Below are 11,849 nucleotides of genomic sequence, written 5' to 3'. Positions count from 1 at the left end.
TATTCTGTTGTCACAGCCCTAGTAATGAGTAATTAATTAGTAATAATGCCGCAGAACAAATATTATATATATATATATATATATATATATATATATATATATATATATATATATATATATATAATTGCCATCCTCATAGATTACTGTTTCGTTCTATCACAACTCATAAGTGCCGATAGTGGATCGAACCTACAACTATCGAGTTTAAAGTCAGCTGTTCTACCCAACGAGACACGAGTCAGTGCTGTAAATATTTCTCCTCCGGTGTGTATTTAATGCAAACACGCCCGTCGTTTACAGGGCTTCGCTAAATTGCTGAAATACGCGTCGGGTGAAAATATATTTACAAAGTGCTAAACAAAAAGAATTGGGCTGTTTATTCGTCATCCACGTACAGTTCTGCTTCGTTGTGTCACAACCCTTCAGTGCAGCCACTGTACATCTTTCCCTAGCCGTGAATGGAAGCTTCAAACGTCGGCGATTCTAACAAACAATATATATATATATATATATATATATATATATATATATATACGAGAAACCAGTCAATAAAACATATTAAACACACATTGAAATGAGTTAAAAACATATTTAACCTGAACAGGAAAGACTAGATAAGTGGATATTCCTTAATCCGCGGAGTTTCGAAGAAATATTTTCCTTCTCATCAGAGGGTAGGAATTATCAAAATGCGGGATAGGATTTTGCATATATATATATATATATATATATATATATATATATATATATATATATATATATATATATATACTAGCGGGGGTAACCGGCGTTGCCCGGTTGTTTGGAAGTGTGTGAAAGGAGGATAAAGTAAAGAATAAGAGAAGTAATAACCCTATGTATGTATCAAATAAAAACGATGGTAAACTTCTTTAAAAATCGGCAAAACCAAACAAACAAACCAAAAAAAAAAAAAAAAACAGCGAACAAACGTAAAACTTCTTTAAAAAAGACATCGGGAAAAACAAAACGTATAAATCAGGGGAAAAAATCATGGACGTCATCGGAAAATACCCGTATGATTCGTAAAAATTCCATTGCAACTACGTTGTAAAAAAAAAAAAAAAAAAAAAAAACTCAAACCGGTGTTCCTTCCTAACTGTCCCTTGTGAACGATCCTGCAACGGTGTTAAATGATGGGGGGTGAAGGAGGAATTTATTAGAGAGACAAGATTTTACTACTTCCATTGATTTTAACCGATTTTTACAGTGAACTCTCACGAGAAAAATATAGGAATCTACGAATTTCGAGGAAGTTGAGAGGTTATAGACCTATAGCACACCTCAGATATTGTGCTGCCGTTTGTGCATAGTACATTTGCATGAAATGTCTCGATTTTTAATCCTATTAAGGTCGGAATCAGAGGGAAAATGAGTTCATTTTATATGTATAATATATATATATACATATATATATACATATATATATATATATATATATGGAGAGAGAGAAAGAGAGAGAGAGAGAAAAGGATATATATATATATATGTATATATATTAAAATCTAAATAGGTTATATCAATATGTTCAATAAAATTCATTGAAACCAATAAATTATATATATATATATATATATATATATATATATATATATATATATATATAAAACTAAACGTTTCTGTGGGTGTCTATGTGTCTGTGTATCTTTCTGTCTGTGTACATTTCCCTACACCTCCAAACCCCCGGACAATGCCGGGCTGAAATTCTAGTATATATATATATATATATATATATATATATATATATATATATATATATATATATATATATATATTAGCATGAAGTTTAAATATATGCGTGTTCACTTATATACATATGTATTTATATGTATCTGTAACAGATTGTTTGGGTTTGTAAAGAAAAAAAAGAACATCAAAATAAAATAACAACATTTATTGCAAAGCAAACCATACGTGAGTGTTTGTCGCAGCCGACAAACGACTTAATTTAATCCACCGGATATCCATTGGTTATTTATTTGTTTCCCACGAAACAAAATGTGACACAAGGTCGGTTTAATGTGGGAGGTAACTAGCTCCCCTAAAAGGCGGCATTCTGCAAAAATAAAAGTTCCTTAGTAAAGAAGGTTTTTCCCCTTCATTTAGTAAAATTGATTTGATGCAGCATCTGGGCAGCATCTGAGCAGGCACAACACTTCAGCCATCAGTCCAGTAAGAATACCGAATATTGACTGGCATCTTGTGGCTTAGTCTTTTGTCATTTATTGAGATTGGGATAGACTATTAGAAGAAAACGTGGCTCAATTCCGCCACAGCATCTCTTACATTGCTAACATATATTAGTATGTTTTTCTCTTTTCCTTCCCGAACGTCGTGGTACCGTTGTGATTTAGGGAGGCTCAATACCAAAGGTGGTATAGACGGTTTCAACAGCCTATACCTCATTAGGTATTCATTTTCCAGGGCGAAATATTGTTTGACATGGAAGAAAAATGTATTAATCGCGGGAATTTAATAAGAAATTAATTGCGTGGTTAGACCCCATAACATGTAATTAATCGATAATAAACCAAAGCAAATACCCTGCTTGTAATAATCTTTCTGACAAGATGTGATATCGTCTCAGTAGTTTACACTTGTGTTGTTAACCTGAGGAACTGTCGATATATATTGAAGATGCAGTTCTTACATATTAAATATTGAAGATTCAGTTCGCCCATATTAAATACTGATGATGCAGTTCTTCCATAATAAATATTAAATATGCAGTTTTTCCATATTAAATATTGAAGATGCAGTTCGTCCATATTAAATATTGAAGATGCAGTTCTTCCATATTAAATATTGAAAATGCAGTTCTTCCATATTAAATATTGAAAATGCAGTTCTTCCATATAAAATATTGAATACGCAGTTCTTCCATATAAAATATTTAAGATGCAGTTCTTCCATATTAAATATTGAAGATGCAGTTGTTCCATATTAAAAATTTCCGATGCATTCCTTACATATAAAATATTGAAGATGCAGTTCTTACATATTAAATATTGAAGATAATGTATGTCCATATTAAATACTGAAGATGCAGTTCTTCCATAATAAATATTAAAGATGCAGATTTCCACATTAAATATTGAAAATGCAGTTCGTCCATATGAAATATTTAAGATGCAATTCTTCCATATTAAATATTGAAAATGCAGTTCTTCCATATAAAATATTGAAAATGCAGTTCTTCCATGTAAAATATTGCAGACGCAGTTCTTCCATATTAAATATTTAAGACGCAGTCCGTCAGTATTAAATATTAAAGAGGCAGTTCTTCCATATTAAATATTGAAGATGCAGTTGTTCCATATAAAATTTTGAAGATGCAGTTCGTCCATATTAAATATTTCCGATGCATTCCTTCCACATTAAATATTAAAGATGCAGTTTTCCACATACAGTATGTCCATATTTAATATTAAAGATGCAATTCTCCCATATTAAATATTGAAGATGCAATTATTCCATATTAAATATTGAAAATGTAGTTCTTCCATATAAAATATTGAAGATGCTGTTCTTCCATATAAAATATTAAAAATGCAATTCTTCAATATTAAATATTAAAGATGCAGTTCTTCCATATTAAATATTGAAAATGCAGTTCTTTCCATATGTAAATATTGAATATGCAGTTCTTCAATACAAAATATTGAAGATAGAAGTATTCTATATTAAATATTAAAGAAGCAGTTCTTTCATATAAAATATTGAAGAAGCAGTTCCTCCATATTAAATATTGAAGATGCAATTCTTCCATATTAAATATTGAAGATGAAGTTCTTCCATGTTAAATATTAAACATGCAGTTCTTCCATATTAAATATTGAATATGCAGTTCGTCCATATTAAATAATGCAGATGCATTTTGTCCATATTAAATATTGAAGATGCATTTTCTCCATATACAATATTGAAGATGCAATTCTACCATAACAAATATATAAGATGCAATTCTTCCATATTAAATATTGAAGATGCAGGTTTTCCATATAATATATTTAAGATGCGTTCTTCCATATTAAATATTTTAGATACAGTTCTTCCATATAAAATATCGAAGATGCAGTTCTTCCATGTTAAATATTGAAACTGCAGTTATTCCATATAAAATATTAAAGATGCAGTCCTTCTATATTAAATATATAAGATGAAGTTCTTCCATATTAAATATTGAAGATGCAGTTCTTCCATATTTAATATTGAAGATGCAGTTCGTTCATATTAATATTAAAAATGCACTTCTTCCTATTATATATTGAAGATGCAGTTCGTCCATAATAAATATTGAAGTCAGTTCGTCTATATTAAATGTTTAAGATTCAGTTGTTCCATATTAAATATTGAAGATGCAGTTCTTCCATATAAAAAATTGAAGATACAGTTCTTCCATATTAAATACTGAAATGCAGTTCTTCGATATTAAATATTAAAGATGCAGTTCTTTCATATTAAATATTCTAGATGCAGTTCTTCTATATTAAATATTGAAGATACAGTTCTTCCATATTATATATTGAAGATACAGTTCTTCCATATTTAGTATTGAAGATGCGGTTCTTCCATAAAAAATATTGAATATGCAGTTCTTTCATATAAAATATTGAAGATGCAGTTCTTCCATATTAAATATTGAAAATGCAGTTCTTCCATATAAATATTGAAAATGCAGTTCTTCCATATTAGATATTGAAAATGCAGTTCTTACATATTAAATATTGAAAATGCAGTTCTTCCATATTAAATATTGAAGATGCAGTTCTTACATATTAAATATTGAAAAGGCAGTTCGTCCATATTCTATACTGAAGATGCAGTTCTTCCATATTAAATATTGAAAAGGCAGTGCTTCCATATGTAAATCTCGAAGATGCAGTTCTTACATATTAAATAAATAAGATACAGTTCTTCCATATAAATATTGAACATGTAGTTCTTCCATATTAAATATTGAACATTCAGGTATTCCATATTAAATATTGCAAATACAGTTATTCTATATTAAATATTGAAGATGCAGTTCTTCCATGTTAAATATTGAAACTGCAGTTATTCCATATAAAATATTAAAGATGCAGTTCTTCTATAGTAAATATATAAGATGCAGTTCTTCCATATTTTATATTGAAGATGTAGTTCGTTCATATTTAATATTAAAATGCACTTCTTACTATTAAATATTGAAGATGCAGTTCGTTCATAAGAAATATTGAAGACAGTTCGTCCATATTAAATGTTTAAGATTCAGTTGTTCCATATTAAATATTGAAGATGCAGTTCTTTCCATATAAAAAATTGAAGATACAGTTCTTCCGTATTAAATACTGAAATGCAGTTCTTCGATATTTAATATTAAAGATGCAGTTCTTCCATATTAAATATTGTAGACCCAGTTCTTCTATATTAAATATTGAAAATACAGTTCTTCCATATTATATATTGAAGATACAGTTCTTCCATATTTAGTATTGAAGATGCGGTTCTTCCATAATAAATATTGAATATGCTGTTCTTTCATATAAAATATTGAAGATGCAGTTTTTCCATATTAAATATTGAAAATGCAGTTCTTCCATATTAAATATTGAAAATGCAGTTCTTCCATATTAAATATTGAAAATGCTGTTCTTACGTATTAAATATTGAAAATGCAGTTCTTCCATATTAAATATTGAAGATGCAGTTCTTACATATTAAATATTGAAAAGGCAGTTCGTCCATATTAAATATTGAAGATGCAGTTCTTCCATATTCTATATTGAAGATGCAGTTCTTCCATATTAAATATTGAAAAGGCAGTGCTTCCATATGTAAATATCGAAGATGCAGTTCTTACATATTTAATATATAAGATACAGTTCTTCCATATAAATATTGAAAATGTAGTTCTTCCATATTAAATATTGAACATTCAGGTCTTCAATATTAAATATTGCAAATACAGTGATTCTATATTAAATATTGAAGATGCAGTCTGCCATATTAAATATTGAAGGTGCAGTTCCTCCATGTAAAATATTGAAGATGCAGTTCTTACATAATAAATATTGAAGATGCAGTTCTTCCATATTAAATATTGAAGATGCAGTTCTTCCATAATAAATATTGAAGATGCAGTTCTTCCATATTAAATGTTGGGGATGCAGTTCTTCCATATTAAATATTGAAGATGCAGTTCTTCTATATGAAATATTGGAGATGCAGTTCTTCTATATGTAATATTGAACATGCAGTTCTTTCATATTAAATGTTGAAGAAACAGTTTTTCATATTAAATATTGAAGATGCAGTTCTAGCATATTAAATATTTAAGCGCGGGTAAGACAAACTGCTGCAAAGGCAACACATGAAGCACTACATAGAACCAAGAACACTGAAGCCCCATATCTATAAGTTTTCAACCCCCAATCCTCATATTACCGTATCACTACCCTGTCCCAATGAAAGAGTGAAACCAAATAACCAAGAAGATTCAAGGAGGAAGAAAAGACTAAGAAACTTACCAGACCTCCGCCGGATAAGTGCGAAGAGAACTGGGCACTGGGGGAGACTTATTGCCACTCAAACATCAGTGAAGACCAATAGCCGCTATCAACGAGAAAGCAATGATAATAAGCAATAATAATAAGCTATGTATTTGCAAATGTTATCGAAAGAGGTAGAAAGTACTGGAAACCTGGGGAAATTGTTGACACAGCTTGCAGGGGAATACCACAGCGTGTTTGAAAGGAGAGATGTTTGCTTATACTAAAGAGTCGAGAATGGGTAATAATAATGGAAAGACCGAGGAGATAGTACTGACCATACCGCCGCTGGACAAGTGTGAAGAGAACTGGGACTTGAGGAGTCATATTGTCACACAAATTCCAGTGGAGACCAATGAGTGCTGCTAGTAAGAAATCAATGGTAAGCGGTTGTTGCGATGATACAATAAATTTGCCAAATGATATCGGAAGAGATGGAAAGTACGAAAAAAAAACTTGGGAGACTTGTTGTCATCCAGTTTCCAGGAAACACCACAGGTTGTTTTCAAGAAGAGATCCTTTATGACATTTTATTTTTTTTTCTTCCTTTGAAGATTGTAATGCCGGGTATGGGGCAGCCAAACCAGCTGCCAACATTGCCCCGCTTTTTTATTAAAACCAACCGAGAGCTCTTTTTAGTATCCTCGCTGTTCCCTTAAGTGCAATTGTCTGAATCATGACCTGCGTGAAAGCTCCTTGTAAGCAAATAATAATAATAATAATAATAATAATAATAATAATTCATTAACAAGGCATTGTCACAAAATCACTAAGTTTATAGTTCTCACAACCTAATATTAGAATTATAATGTATGCAATTTATATAATATACTGATCTATACACGTGACATGAACGCACGAGGACACAAACTTAAACTAATAAAAATCTATTTCCAGTGGAAATATTTGCCCATTCATAACTTTGTAAAAATATATCTATAAGTTTTTAAATAAAACTACATTAGTATAAACATTTGTTCATATTATTTGAGAATGTCTATACCTAATATGTAATAGATTACGTGAAGGCAGTGAGAATTCGCTGAACAATTAATTTGTGGCCATGTATATACTTGGAATAGTATGCGTATATATATATATATATATATTTATATATATATATATATATATATATATATATATATATATATATATATATGTATATATATATACACTGCTGATCAGAAATTTAAGACCACTTCAAAATCTTTAAAAAGTGACATTTTTGTGGCAGGAGTTGCGCAATCTCCAACCACACCTCTCCTGAGTCGACATTGTTTTACACCAATGGAAAGTAGAGGTTCAGGACGACTTGAAACAATGCCGAGATAAGCGGAGAGTACATACAGCGCCTAGATTTCCCAAATGGTCACCCATATGGTACTAACCAGGCTCAACGTTGCTTAACTTCGGTGATCCGACGAGAACCGGTGTGTCAACGTGATTAAGCCGTACATAAATACATACATACATTTAAACAGACAGGTGAGATTTACATTATAATTTCATTAATGTTTGTACATTTATAATTAGTTTATAGTTATTTACTTAGCTTGTATTGATAACAATCACATTTTAATGTATTTATTTGTTTATTTTGTACGACACTAAATTTCAGATCTCATGATTTATTTATGATAATAGTTGTTGATTAATTGACTTTGCATTTAATGCTGTAGTTTCAATATTTACATATTAAATGTTAGTTTTTAGAAATATGCATTACGCCATTACGCGTCTTTAGAATCTAACACTTGCATTTGTTTTGTGCATTCTTACTGGCAGAGAATTTGAATTATTCATGAGTTTTACTGAAGTAGATAAAATATAACATTCTTTCAGTTTTGCATTTGTGTTTGTATATTTGCGAACTTTTGTTCGACAATCGTATTTATATTGTCGTTGTTGAATAGAATCTCAAAGACATTTATTGCTGGAATTCTATTCTGAAAATTACCTTTTATTTATAACAAAACTATTCATTATAGGAAGTGACGGCGATCTAATCGTAATGACACGGACTGACAACCTATGTACCCATACTCGAATCCAATCCCAGTTGACTCCAATAAAGTCGCTTTCACTTAGAATGCTAGCAACTTTCACGCGACGCCTCCGGTAATATCTGATGTCTTTCTAGATAGAATTCTGAATAGAAATATATCGAGGAAAGCCATGCCAGTAGTAGAATTCCCGGACCCATACAATATGATTTTGTTTGCAGGAGAAACACCGTGTTATTAATAAGTTCCCAGACTTTCTCTGTATTGACACTTTTATTGGTAGTACAGACATGAAACTCCAGTTCCCTTCAAAGTAATCTCCTCCGGCTGCAATACACTTGTACAATTCCAATAACTTCTAGAAGTCCCCATGAACATCCCTTTGTGCAAGCTTGTCAATGATCTCGTCACAGGCTCTTCCAGCTCCTCAATCGTTTCATAACGACAGTCTCTACGGTTTTCCTTCACCTTAAGGGATACTAAAACATATTGACTATAGGAAGGGTAAAACGCTGTCTTTATGCCCCTCTTGGTAAAATAGCTTTGCAAACAATGTGTGTACCGTTCGCGTACTGGCATCGAGCTGGGCTCATATTGTGTCTGTAGACACACGACGGTTCTTATCCATGAAATTCTTTATTTGGCTAATCACTTTTGGTGTTCTCACTTCTCTACTTCTCCCACACCCCTCATAATTCAAAACAGCCTTCCGGTCTGCCTTAAATCTCTTAGGACGCACATAAACGGATGCTAGATTCACTCTAAAGCACGCCATACTTACGGCTGCGTGTTTTATACATAATTTAATTGCATGTTGTTCTTGAAAAGTGGCCTTAGGTCAGGATTTCATTTTTGGAGTCAACAACTGTGGCAATCAGGCTTTAGTAGGTTGTATTCCACTCCGTGTTGAACCTGAAATCATAATAACTGCTATTTATAAGATGTATAGCAATAACAATCTGAGTTTTACAAAGATTTACGACAAGTGTAAATGCTTGAAAACTTTCTGGAAGCTTATTGCAGGCACCTCGTATTTTTGTAAATATATCATTTTGATAATTATACTATTCTATATAAATGTTTAAATGTCTCAGTTGCTTTGCATATTTTATGTCAGCTTTGAGAAATATTTATTACGACATTACGCGCCTTCCACTTTTATTTGCTTTTTTTTGCATTAGTTTGGTTTTTATTAGTTTTCCTGAAGTAGGTGAAATGTGACATTTCTAGTGTCTACGTGATTTTCTGAAAACAATAATATTTATTGTGTCGTTGTAATATAGCATCTCAAAGACATTTGTTCTGAAAACTATGTTTTGAAGATGGCATTTTATTTAAAAATCAAATATTATTCATTGTTGTAAAAGAGATGAGACGGTGGTCTAGCCTTTAACGACGCGATCTAAAAACCTGTGTGTCCAAGCTTTAATCCAGTTCGCTCCACAAAATTCACTTTCACATATGATGTTGGCAACCATTACCCAGTCCCTCCGGCAATCTCCAATGTTTTTCTAGAAGGAATTCTGAATAGAAAAAATATCTGGGAAACCAATACCAGCAATAGAATCATCTGGTTCCTACGATGTGCTGATTTTAATAATATGTCGACTGCAAAGGATAAAAGAATGCGTTTTATATTGTGTAAATACATTTCTTCAAAAAATGTGCACTATTAAAGCCAGGTATTGCCTCAGTCGTTAAGGGCCATTTTGCTTTATATAAAGGAGCATCTGTAAATGCTGATTAAGTTAACTAGTGTCTATTTTTACAAGAGTTACAGGACGTTAATAATATCAAGTATCACTTGAACAGAATAATTCTCATGTTTGAATAAAAGACTCGTGACGTAAATAAGGATATAGGGCAGAGATTAAATGGCGAAGATAAAAACTAGTTGAATGACGACAAATGATATCGCGTTTACGAAGCGAGAAACACATTTTCAAGTAAGTTTCTTCGGAATTTTAAAACGAACGAGACAATACCAATAATGTAGAAAACTGATAATCTAACCGAGTGTAACATCTATCACGCTTCGTTCGCGCCATCCATATTATTAAGTTAGAAAGACAATCGATAACCCTCTAAGAGTAGCTGCTCGTATACTTATAAGGAAAGAGTTGCGCAATCCTCAAGGAAACCCATTCTTATTCGGCACTGCTTATGTCCTGTGACAAGAAAAGTCCCGGATGACTGAAAACTATGTCGAGAAAAGCCAAGAGCACATGCTGCATCTCGAATACATAAAATGCTACTTATTTTAGTAACGATCAGGTTCGTTGTTGCTTAACTTCGGTAGTCTTACAGGAACCGGTGTGTCAACGTGATTATGCTTAGAAACTCAACTTTATGTAATAAAAAAAGAACTATTAGGTCGGTGCAAAAATAAAGTATTTTTTTATATACAAAAATATGAACGTCAAAACCGACATTATTTTAGCACCAACCTTATAGCTAAGATATCATGAATTTATTTATTATAAGTCCATTCTCCCTAAATAGAGACTAGACGAAAAGTCAGCGAACGATAGCTCGCATGTTTCCCCGCTTAGTTAAACAGACGAGATACTGCACTGGTATCTAGCGGCGATAAAATACCACCTGATAAAAGCGATAACTAATGGCGATAAAACACCTCGCACTTATATGCATAAAATATTCTATTAAAATATTAAACTTGTTACATTTTCTTGCTGACTAGAGAATATGAAATGCGCCATCAAAAGCGATTTTACGTCAATCTCCTAAAAAACTTTTAAGAAGATCCGTTTGGTCATTTATTTGCTTTCCCTTTGAGAAAATTAGGCACAAGGACGTCTTTTTAATGTAGACAGAAACGGGGAGGGAATGGGGCACCAGCTCCCCGCAAAGGGGTAGGGGAGATTGATAGTGACAACCAGTATGAAGTGTCCCCCCTACATTGAATGATCTGATAACTGGAGTTTCTCCTCCCCAGGTATAACTAAGATTTTTGTCTCCAAGCCAAGAAGGCCAGGCGTTTATTTAATCTGCAAGGTCACCGAAAATTTGTTGCGTCATTTTACTGCCCCAGAAAATATCAAAGACTCGAAGCGTTCCACTACCGTTATAAGAGCCAGATACGTTTAAAAATGGAGTAACGTTGCCATGTCTGAGAGGAACTGCTCAGAGCGTATTATCTCGCCTCGACAAAGTTTTAAACACGCTTCAAAGCATAGTACCTATTTACTATGCCTCCCCACGGGACAGAGTTAGACACCATGGTCGTTTTTTAACGTGGAGAAAAGGTATAAAAATAAAAATTGTCTCAATCGTG

The 11,849-nt window shown here is 32.1% G+C and overlaps 1 pseudogene; it reads right to left on the bottom strand.

Moving 5' to 3' along the window:
- Positions 1–7,891: 7,891 nt before the first annotated feature.
- LOC145266745 (5S ribosomal RNA) lies at positions 7,892–8,008 on the bottom strand (annotated as a pseudogene).
- Between the last annotated feature and the right edge of the window lie 3,841 nt (positions 8,009–11,849).

This window comes from Euprymna scolopes, chromosome 41, assembly GCF_053919585.1.
Source record: "Euprymna scolopes isolate OS-2025 chromosome 41, ASM5391958v1, whole genome shotgun sequence".
NCBI classification, from domain to species: Eukaryota; Metazoa; Mollusca; class Cephalopoda; order Sepiida; family Sepiolidae; genus Euprymna; species Euprymna scolopes.
This window is presented reverse-complemented; position numbering and strand designations above follow the sequence as displayed.